We start from the raw sequence: 12414 nt of genomic DNA on the forward strand, positions 1-12414 counted from the left end.
GCTTCCTCCTGGTGAATGACATTGTACAAATTGCACCTATAAATTTTGTGGCATAGCCACTAGGACTTCTGAAAAAGATGATGCATTTGTGTATGTCCTACGGACATGCAACTTATGTGAGAAAAAATGTATTCACTTTCTCTCATTTGTACTTGATGTTTCTTCAATATGTTTATATCCCTTATTTATTTTTTCCTTTGACTTCATTTAAGTTATATTTTTCCTTTGCATAGATCATGACTCTTGCTCTGAGGAGATGGATACCCATCCTAATAACTTGAATACTTCAAACCTTTCTTTCTGTGGGAAAGAGTGTAAAGAGGTACCTCTTACAGTTGTTTCTGGTTTTCCAAGTTCTGAAATATAGCTTGAAAAATGCATATTTCTTTAACAATTTCATACTGTATAATTCAGCATCCATGAGTACCACTTATACTTCTGCACTAGTCCGTGGAATTTGTGTTTCTTTCAAGACTCTTAGAGTAACTTTCTTTTGGAGGATTGTGTATTTTAATTGTTTCTTACTATGATAATTTTCCAAGGAAGAATAGTAAAAATAGAAGTGAACGTTTGTTATGCTGCTATGGTAAGGCCTGACTTGTTATTATTGTTATATTGTACTTTTACAGCTTTCTGAACACTTGAAGAAATACCTTGGTACCAAGCATGAACTAGAAGGGGGGTTTTCATGGTCTCTCTCATTCATAGAACAGACGAAGACTTAGAGGCAGCTTGCAGGGGAATTACCCAGAGAGTAGAATGCAATTCAAAGTTGGCTATTGGTCTGTCAAAGCTTCTTTCAAGAACGAGTGCACGAGGAATTCTTAGAGCATTTAATATGTCCTGAAAAATAAAAATTATTTATAGGTGAAAAATAGGCGAAAAAATTCAAAGAAATGCTCATCACAATGACTTGATACTCTAACCGGTTGTCGAGGACGGTGGTGACCATCCTGGTTTGTGGCTCGCGGAGGCTGGGCTCTCTCAGGCAGCAATTGGCGGAGGAACGAGAGAGCTTCTCTCTCGCGCGCGGAGAAAAGGCAAGCAGGGAGAAATCTACGCCGCGGCTCGCAATGGTCCCGATGGCGATTGGTGTCGTCGGCGACGCCTTGAACTGAGCGCTGGCACGGCGGCTGGTCCGATGGAGGCTAAGCTTTGCTGGAGAAAACAAACAAAGTTCTCAAGCACAAGTAATATGGTAGAGAGTGAAAAGGCAAGCTGACATAAGACGTGGCCTCTCCGTTTGCCACATCTCCTAAAAGTTAACACCGTCCAATTTTAAGGACTAATAATAAGAATTTTAAAACTACGAGGACTAAAAACCATCAAAATTTTGAGTAAAAAATCGTGTGATACTTAAGAGACGAAAAACATATTTAACCCATAATATTATATTAAAATAAGCAAAAAATTATAATTATTTATTTTTATTAAAATTAAACATTTATCAATAAAATAATATTATATCAAAATAAGCAGAAAATTATTATTATTTATTTTTATTAAAATTAAACTAAATATTTTTTGTACCTGATAAAATAAAATTTAAACAAAATTATTAATAAAATTTTAAAATTTAAATTTATCTGAAGAAATTTTTTGTAAACTGTCAAAGGACGCAGGATGAAAACGCCTAAAAATTTAGTAAAAATTAATTAACATAATGATATATAATTATATTTATTAATTTAATTTAGTAAATTAAAATTGAATGTCGTTCTTCCGTGTTTCATCGTGATAGACACAGTGGAACTTCTCTAGAATTCATGTCTCTGTCTTTTCACCCTTTTATTATTTATTAATTTTAATATATTATCCTATTAATAACAACATAATAGTTATAAATTATATATTAAAACATTAATAACAAACTTTATTATATATCTTTTCTAAAAAGGAAATTGATAAATCACCATTAATTTATTTTCTCTAAATAACTGCTTTTAGAACATAAATTCATAAATTATCATTAATGCTTTTTTTTCTAAATAATCACTTTTTTCTCATGACCAGTGCTTAAATACTAACGTTTTATTGATTAATTTAATTGAGTTTTTTTTACTAATGAATTATTTTAAGTTATATAAGTATTCAAGTTAACAAATTTTGTTATTTTCTAAACATATTAACAAACTTTATAACATATTTTTCTCAACAAATTAACAATATAAAATATTAAAAGATAAGGATTTATTTTAGAAAGAGAGAAAGTTTAATAAATAATACAAGTCTATATAAATTTTAAAGTATGAAGAAAAGAATGGCACGCTCAATACAAAGAGAGTGTTAAATTGAAGAGAAAATAACAAAATGTTTCGGTAAGTTATGAAATATGTATTTATAATTATTTATTTTGTGATTTCGCGGATATTGATTATAAGATTTTATTTGCTCTTTACCATGTTTAATAGGAGAATTTCTTAATTTGATAACATAATTTCCTTTTTTCTTTGATAGATATAGAATTGGATAAAAGTTACGTGAATGCCTTTGATGATTCTTCATTCAATCATCCAAACCCATGTTCGTCCTTTAACTTTTAGCCAACAAGTTTGCAAAAGCCACCTTCACAATAAGAAAGCAACATATTCCATGTTGCATCCATAAATAATTGGGAAGAGACTCTGTTTCTTCATGAATTATTTGGCTCTAACTCTCTCTCATATCTCATCAACTAAGTTTAAGGACAGAGATCATATGTTTTGACTTTCAAAATCATATTTCGATTTTAAGAAAACTTAAATATATAAAAATACGATGAAGATTTTGAAATTTTTATGAATTTATAAGTTTTGATGGCTGAAAAAACCAAAATATAACCAAAATATATGTGACGTATATGATTGTATTTCAAAGGAACCAAAACCTATAAATTCAAGAAAATTTAAAAAAACACACTTTTTTTTAAAATTTTTTTATATAAGGAGAGGTATAGCCTTCGGTTAATGAGGAATCAAAACCAATACTGAATATATGCTTCAGTTTTTAGGGAACCGAAAACTAAATGTTAAAGAAAATTTCAAAATTACCACTAGATTTTTTTTTTTTATTTTAATAGCAACCTTTAGGCTTCAATTATTTAAATAGCCCCCACAGATCACCACCAGGCTTTCTAGTGTGCTTTGTCCTCACTCGCACACTTTCTGGGAAAAGTTCCCAGAAGGTCACCCATCCCAGAATTGCTAAATGCATTTTGGTGATATGAGTAGCCAAATCAATCCATTTAAGTTATCCTTCAACCGTATAGTCCCATACCTATACAGTCTCCAGATCCCTCTCATTCCGGTGTATGTCCGATTCGTCCATGTACCCCTTCCACCCGAAGCTGCCAGGAGCCGCTCCTTGTCTGTGCCCCCTGCACCATGCTTCTTGCACCGGCGTCACTCCCCGCCCTCGTCTCCGTGCCCGGGTGTCACATGCCCACCAGCTTCCGCTTGGTTCGTCCTCGAACCACACCGTACTGGGAGAGGCTAGGCTCTGATACCATCTGTAACGCCCCGGCAACTCACAGGGTCGACTGCCCCCACAGATCACCACCAGGCTTTCCAGTGTGCTTTGTCCTCACTCGCACACTTTCTGGGAAAACTTCCCAGAAGGTCACCCATCCCAGAATTGCTCCAGGCTAAGCACGCTTAACCATGGAGTTCTTATGAGTCAGGCTACCGAAAAGCAAATGCATTTTGGTGATATGAGTAGCCAAATCAATCCATTTAAGTTATCCTTCAACCGTATAGTCCCATACCTATACAGTCTCCAGATCCCTCTCATTCCGGTGTATGTCCGATTCGTCCATGTACCCCTTCCACCCGAAGCTGCCAGGAGCCGCTCCTTGTCTGTGCCCCCTGCACCATGCTTCTTGCACCGGCGTCACTCCCCGCCCTCGTCTCCGTGCCCGGGTGTCACAACTTCTCCTAGACGCTATAGAAGAATAGCTAACCAATCAAGCTATAAACGCTTCCGTCAGATTACAAGTCAAGTGTTTTGTGACTCATGAGGATCATCTAATCTCTATGAAAGAAATTAGAGAGTCAAAGTTGAAATTTGAAGAAAAACAAAGAAATTCAAGAACTTTTCAAGCAATCTGACATAGCACGACTACAACGCTAAATGGGACATGAGCTGCAAAGAGGAAACTCAACATGGAAGGTTTCCTCAAGAACTCACCGGAGGCTCAAGCAATGAAAAGTCTTTCATCATGAAATAATCTCAAGAAGGCTCCAACCTAGGAATGTGTGGGTTAAGCCTTGGAGGAAACCCACCTAGGGAGGAAACCTCAAGGTTGGAGCCATAAACCACCGCTTGAGCCATGCTGTCAGCACTATAAAAAAGAAGGGCATTACCGACGGTCGAAGTCCATCGGAAATAGCCAAAAAGCCGTTGGTAATGGGCATTACTAACGGATTAGCGACAGTGAATTGGCCGTCGCTAAATCGTTTGTTGCTAACATTTACCAACGGCCTTTGGACTTCGGTAATTACCGAAGGGCAGAGGTCTTCGGTAATTACCGAAGGGCAAAGGCCTTCGGTAAGAATCAGGCAGGATTAAAGGGTAAAGAATCACTGAACTACATTTAAAATCATTAGCAAATTGTAATACAACTGGTAATGCAACGAACTCTGTAATTTCCTTTCAAGTTAAATCATCTTCCAGAACATACCTCTTGAAGAAGGTACTAATGAATGTAATCTTTTGTCATTCAACAAAGAACAAAGTACAGAAGAAAAAAGGCTATGAATTATAAAATCCAACTGTAAATAGAAAGCTCTTATGAATAAGAAAGCTCTTTTGTCATTTACATTCTTGGCAATGTTCAAAAGAAATTCGACAAAGAATGAATAAGAAAATAGAAAGACTTCAATATGGTGAAATTGAGTGAGAATACTAAACAGGGATTGTCCAACTTGGCAAACTCGTAGTTGGTTATGTATGGGCTACTTTAAATGAAACAATTGACAACGTTTGAGGAACTGTAAATCTAGTAGCAATCACATTCCCCCTGCTCCATAAAAGTGGTATATAACATAATCAGTAGATAGAACTAAAAGTTCTTTTTTTTAGTGTCATTTTCACTAAACATATCATATAAAATGAGGGAAGAAAAAAAAAAACAAAGGGCTTAATTACTTGGAAATGTAGCTCCTCTAACAAGGTCTATTTGGAAGTTAGGAGGTAGAGAATGCATCTTTGATCTTTTCAAATAAGTCAATTCTTCAAGAACAATCGCTGCAGTAACCATAATACCAAAAAGGAACCCATAGCATATCTTCCAATCACTTCATGTTGGTGTATACTGTGAAGGAACCAAAGTTTGTAATAAGAGGGATTAACAAAGTTAAGGAAATAAAAAACCAATATATATAAATGGGACACTCGAATAAATAAAATCAAAAATAAATATTTATTTTTTTATGAAAATCTGCAAGGATTTGACTATTAACCTTATATATGAAATAAATTTAAGTATTAGCAATATATAAATAAAATAACTATGAAATAATAATACAATAAAATACCATGTCGTAATTGTAATTAATAAAAAAAATTATATTTTGATTCCTTTTGCAAAGGGAAAACAAAATTACAACGGTCAAAGAACACCAAACACAGCAAGATAAATTTTCAATTTAATAAATAGTCTTTATTTTGAATCTAATTATATATGGATTTGAGTTAAATATAGCATTCAAAAAATAGAAAGAATATTGCATTGATGTTGGATGATCATGCATGACACAGTTAAATAATTGCATCCCCAACACTATGTTAATGGCCGCAAATATGAGTGCCAACCTTACCTTAATTAAGGGATCCTTGTGCCTGAAATGTCTAGCAATAATTGCCCATACAGGCAGAATCCTTGTGCCTCATCTGAGTCAATTCATGGGATACAGGACCCGTAGAACCTGTCAAAGTATAGTTCATCAAATTTATGCACTCAAAAGGTTATACATCACAGAATGCCATGCTTCATCATGCAGAGTTATATATATCAACTATTCTGAAGGCATCATCTCTTAAAGTAATCCAACTATTCACTACTTTAAAGCTTTGTTAATTTTTGCACCATACATTAAGTATCATTAATTCATACAGTCTTCACAAGAACAAAACCAGTTTTAAGAATTTTTTACATTTTGATTATTCACCTGTAAAACCAAAGTGACTTCATTTTCTAAACTCTTTTGAAAGCAAACTACTTATTGTTGTTCAAATGAACATTGATTTAGGTGACTCACTTTCTTCACAGATTTTGGAGCAACCCATGAATTGAGGGGCAAAGGCTGAGGTTGAGCAGTCCCTACATATTATCAATCCTTTGAAGTGTGCATTCACATCTTAATGCGCTATTATCTTAATGTTCAGCAGGAATCTTCTTGGAGATTTCCTAATTAAAATGCACACAAACACTTACGCTCGTTCAAAATATAAGATGAATTTACATCAGAGCCTAACTTCGTAAAAGCTAGATATTAGGAGTGGGCTTACCTCAAATTAAATCAAATCAAATGACATAAGACTTCATTATTCATCTAAAGAAACAATTTATTCATTAAGCTGTTAATTAAAATGCTTAGATCAAATTCCATTCTAGCACATAAAGATAAAATCACCTTTAGTCTGCTGACACCCCTCCCAACTCAATTGGAGGGAGGAAAACTAGCTTCGGGTCAACTACAAACATCAAATTCAAAACAGTTTTGAAGCAAAACAAACCACCACAAATTTCAAGTTTCAACAATCTTGAATTATGTAATATCAACTCAGTAATCATAACGTATTCCCTCCTTCAACAAAATCAACCTTAAAATTTCAAGATCCCAGTTGAAAAACACAATTAGGATTGGTCATCAATAACACTCTTCAACAATTACAACACACACATTAACCGAACCAAAATTCTATACTCTCTCCAATGGTCATCTCGAACTCCAATGAAAATTGGAGTTTCAAACTCACAATTATCACAATATAATAAGCAAAATATATGTTTACATAGAGGATCTGGTAGAAGACTTTCTCCATAAGCAATTATACTAGAGAAGAATAGCAAGAGAAATTGAATTTCTTTATATATATATATATATATATATATATATATATATATATATATTGTAAGTTTCTTTCAATTTGTCATTTTTAGAGTTTATTACAGTGAAGCTAGTTGATCAGAGCAGAATTCTGGTCTAACTTAGCACTAAAAAAGCGATGCAAGACAAAGAAAAGAAAATACAGAGCACCACCTTATAGCAAAGGCGCTTGGGCACCTCGAGGCTCCCTCCGGATCTCCCTCACCACGTCGTCACCTTCGTCTTCCTCCTCCTGTGTCGCCTCTTCCTCAAGGTGAAGCCTGTATAGGGGCACGATGCGTGGAGGTCGAGCTATGACGTGATGCAACCAGCATGGTAGAGGTGTTTGCAGGGCTTTTAGAGCACTTTTTGAGAGAACCTTTAGAGAGAGACTCTAGAGAGTCTTCTCGCTCACTTCCTCTATATTTAATAGAACATCTTTAGAGGATTAGGAGATTAATTTTCTTCCCTTATATTACTTCTTTCTATTTATGAAGAGCTAAATCTCCCATGTGTTGGAGTGAGATGTAATAACTTTCAACTTTCTTTTATTTAGTACTATATTTTATTTATCGATGTTTGCTTTTGATTTGAAGTTTGTTAATTGATTAATACTTAACGTTGGATGATTTGATGACTTGTATTACTTCATAAGCTTAAGATTCAGTGGAAACTAATCTTAAGTTGTGGTTCAATTAGTTATCTTGTAGGCTTCTAAGGAATATATATCTTGGGTTGTATGGGGAGATAAAGTATTATTCTTCATGTTGTAAAACCCGTATAAAATAAAAATATTTTTTCATTTTATTATTATATTTTATAGTATTAAATATTTCTTTAGGGTGTGTTATTGTGTGATGAAAGTGTTAGCGGATGAATAAAAATTAATTAATATTAGTTTTATTTTAAATTCCAAAAAATACATAAAGTAAGATTTAAACTTTGGTCTTTGTGTTATAATATTAGTGGATGGGAAGTGGTGTAGTGGTGTTGTAATATCTGTGTTCAAGTCCTACACAGAACTTCCCTAGCTTCATTTTTGGGTAGTATGGTCTCTCTTTTCTCCACGTTTTGGCTTAGTGTCTAGGCCTATCAAATTAGTCCATTTTAAAGGCCTTGGTCCTAACCCATGTGGGTTGAAGCCAAAAAAATTCCTTATTAGAAAAGCCCATAGGACCAAATATCCATATGGGCTAGGACCAGCCCATGAGCCTTCCTTTTCAGCATGAGAAAACTATAATAACAAACCACACATCTAGAAATAAAATATTTATAGTCTCAACACCACTGTTTCGTAAACATTATGTTTCTGCTTGTTCTGACCCTTATGATCCTTGTTCTCTTCACCAAGTCTCTCAATTTCCATCACATCATTTGTGACCACAAATTGAACTTCCTTCAGTTCTACACAGTTATCGAATTTAGAATCCTCATCATCTTCTTTCTCAGGATCATAAAATTCAAATTCCCCAGACTCCTCCATATCACAAATCTTAGAATAACTATCATAATTGTCATTCGCAAAACTCGTCAACTTCTCTCGTTGATGATGCTTGAGTGGAGAAAAGGGGGATCCTTTAGTCTTTTGCTGATGAATTCCAACGATTTGATCATACCGCTCAACTAATGATCGATGTGTTCTATAGAAGTCTTCAACCATGCTCATAAGCTATGGTCTCTTCTTGTAATACATCTCAGCACGTTGGGCAAAGGAATCTGCATCTTCTTCAATTAGTTTTGACATTGCCTTTGTCTTCTTATTTAGATCTACTATAAAAAGCATAGTAAAATCACGTTCCATTATTAAACTACATATGAACAAAAAGGCTAGGACATCATCATACGCATGGCCTAATAATCCAACTAAGCTTCTACTCCTAAAAAAAGAAATATAATCCAACTAAGCATTGATTGCTAGAGTTAACAAATGCATAGGGACAAAGTCAAAAGGGAGTGAGAGGAAAAGGATTTAAAAAGTGAAACTCATGAAATATAAGAAAACAAAGATTTTTCATTTTTCTGAACTAGTACTTTATATATCTCCTTGTATCTTCTTTTGAAAAGGGCCCTGTTTCTTTTAAGTAATTCTTTTTAAGTGGAGAAAGCAAAGAGAGAGACAAGTGTAATGTAAGTCTAAATACTTGTGTTGAGATTGTTGATAGGGGAAACACAAGTTTAGCTAAACTCACAATCTCTGTGATGTCTGTTTTTGATGATGACAACACATAGTTAATAAAAACACATGTATATCGTGTTATGTGTGGTATATGCTTTATATGCTTACTGTGAGATTTATACAAGCATAACTGTGAAGATATCATGTTGATTATTGTATACTACTATATTGGAAATGTGATTATATCTGAGTATGCATAATATGAATTTTTGAAATGGAAATACCACATGTACCAAGCATATCTACATGACTTAATCGATTACAATGATGGGTTAATCAATTAAGGTCATCAGACAACTTAAGCTTTAAATTGTGGCAAAACAATAGGTTTTAAATTGATTACGTTAGTGGTTAAATCGATTAAAACTTGTGGGTTTGCACAAATCTTTTTCAAGTATGCTGTGATGGATTTTGAGAAGAAAATTTTTCAAAAATATACTAAGTGTTAAAACTTAACCGATTACATTCAATTAAGTTTGTTAAAGATTTGAAAACTATTTCATTACTTGACATAATGGTCACAACGGTCATATTTTTAAGTATATTGACCAAACATTAATTGAAAATGGATTACATTAATAGCATATTCGATTTAAATGTGTCTGATTTGACTTATGCTATATATAGACGCGTAATTTGAAATTTTGAAGAGGAGAAGAAGAAGACAATTGAGTTTAACACTTTCATATCTGTTTCAGATAAATTCTTTGAAGTTTTACAAAAGAGAAATATGCTCCAAGAAACAAGAATTGTCGTGGTGAACAAGACTTGATGTTTTCTTGAGAAGCTGGATTGATTGATTCAAACTGTTTGATCATTATGCACAACAGAGGTGCATACTGTTGGATTAGGAATCTCTTGCAAACACTTTAGCGTTGTTGTTTCCTTGTGATGTATAAAGGAAGAAGAACGAGTGGTTCTTGACTTTGAGGAGGATCTCAAAGGGGTTGACTGCAGGAGAGGATTGTTCTTGCTGCTAGTCTATTGTAATTGGCTATTTTAGATTACTGAGTTAGAGATGTTGTTTACATTTTGACAAGTGAGGTCGCTGTAAAAATCTTGATGTAAAAACTCAGATACTAAGGTTGATCGGAATAACACTGGATGTACCAGTATAAAAACTCAGAGTTCGAATCTTCTTCTCCATAACTCTTTGCATTTAATCGATTGCATATTACTTGTATTGGAATACACATATTGTCACATTGCATACATTTTTTTCTTGCGATTGAACAAAAGTTTAAAGACTTTTAGTTTTGAGAAAAAGATTTCAAAAACAATCATTTACAACACCAATTCACCCCTTCTTAGTGTGAGAAACGAAGAACATCTTTTTTAACAACTTGTATCGCAAAAGTAATAAACAAGGAGCAGAGAATGATATGGGGACCTTGGTTTATTCAAATATTATTATGCCCTTAATATTACAGTAGGTGGGTAACAAATTACACACCATCATTACATGATAATGATAAGCCATGAAAAACATTACGGCTAAAGTCAATCCATCACTACACTAATGGACTTTGCGTGCATCTAATTTTCACTAAACATCTAACTATAGAAATTAGGATTTCTGTAAAATCTTGAAATCATTTGTCTTTTAACTTACTCTTCAACTAATCAAGTAGTAATATATTTGCCAAATTTTCAGACTCCAAACTTTTAAATTATTTAACAAATCTGAAACAAAATGTATAGAAGTTGTTAAATCCAATAATAAATAGGAAGAAAACAATACCTGCGAGAGTGGATTGAAGCCAGGGGGATTGTCTCGTGTTAGTGTGGCTCTCAAGCCACCACCATTGTGACATTTGATTCTTCATCATTTAAGCCCTCCTCCTCCGTTGTCTATGTTATCACGAACACTAAGAGCCTATGTATGGCAAAAAACAAAAATGCAAAAATTTTGCAATTACCCATTTTCAGACTCATTACAACTTCAACATTTAAAAACTAAGCTGAAAAATATTGTACTTACCTTCACTCGGAGTTTAATTCAAAGAGGGCTTCGATGGTGGCGTAAGTACGACGTGGGCTAGGCAGAAGAAGGCGACAATGAGAACACAGTCGGGGGAAATGTGGGAGAATGAGGGGGCAAGGGACGGGGTGAGGAGGTGGGAAAAGGAAGACCTGGACATGCAGAAGGCTGAGCCATCGTGAAATTAGAGAGGGAGCGGAAGAAGGGAAACTAGCCGTGGGAGTCTGGTGGAGAGAGAAAGGGTGAGGGTTTGGGTTGTGGAGAGAAAGAAATGAGGGATGATATTAAGGATTCCACACAAAGGTGCAGCGTAAGGACTACAAGACCCATATTACTTGATTCACCTACAGGCCCAATAACCACTTCACATACAGGCCCCACTACAGGTCAGAACCAAGCAGTTGCAACAGATAAGGACTATGAGGAAAATACCAAAAGGATTCCACGCCAGCCACACTATCTCAAGGATTTTGTGATCACGTCTTTCCATAAAAAGGGGAAAATCGTTAAGAAGAAATGAATGATAAAGTTCCAAATATTTCTTTTATTATTGCAAATGATTAGTTACTGCAAGGTTGTTACTAAGTGCATATATAACACTATATTGTAGGGAAAGGGAGGCAAGAAAACAAATAGAAAAGTTTTTTCCCCTCTGCATTCATTCTTTCTTTCTCTCATGTTCTTCTATTCTGTCATTCTCTGTCACATTCGGTTTCTTTCAATTGGTGCTTTCATTGATCCTGACTTATCGTCATGGCCGCATCTCCTCATGATGAGCTCACCAAACTTAACGTCAAACTGGAACAATTACTCCTTTCCCATGTCAATCGAATCCCAACCGCCCCCCAACCCTTCACACTCCCCATCCAGACCACTCAAATTTGACCTCCCTACCTTTAAGGGCATTGATGCTCTTGGCTGGATCTCCAAAGTCAATCAATTCTTTGATTATCACCAGACCCCTACTGATCAATGCATCCAGATCTCTTCCTTCTATCTTGAAGGCCAAGCTCTTCCATGGTTCCAGTGGATGTTCAACAATGGGTTATTGTCATCTTGGGACTCATACATCCGCGCATTGGAACTGCGATTCGCCCCTTCCAAGTTCGATGACCCCATTGCTTCACTCTGTAAGCTCACACAAATCACCACCTTTCAAGATTATCTTTCGGATTTCGAAACCTTGGCCA

General features: G+C 34.9%; 1 long non-coding RNA gene and 1 pseudogene across 1 annotated transcript; one reads left to right on the forward strand and one right to left on the reverse strand.

Annotated features, from left to right (window-relative positions):
- On the forward strand, positions 1 to 699 carry LOC128196080 (uncharacterized). Its single transcript, XR_008248182.1, has 3 exons — positions 1 to 128; positions 234 to 322; positions 630 to 699. It is a non-coding gene; the product is annotated as an uncharacterized LOC128196080 (long non-coding RNA).
- A 7638-nt stretch (positions 700 to 8337) lies between these two features.
- LOC108330409 (protein NETWORKED 3A-like) lies at positions 8338 to 11072 on the reverse strand (annotated as a pseudogene).
- Between the last annotated feature and the right edge of the window lie 1342 nt (positions 11073 to 12414).

The sequence above is a fragment of the Vigna angularis genome, chromosome 4, assembly GCF_016808095.1.
Source record: "Vigna angularis cultivar LongXiaoDou No.4 chromosome 4, ASM1680809v1, whole genome shotgun sequence".
Classification (NCBI taxonomy): domain Eukaryota; kingdom Viridiplantae; phylum Streptophyta; class Magnoliopsida; order Fabales; family Fabaceae; genus Vigna; species Vigna angularis.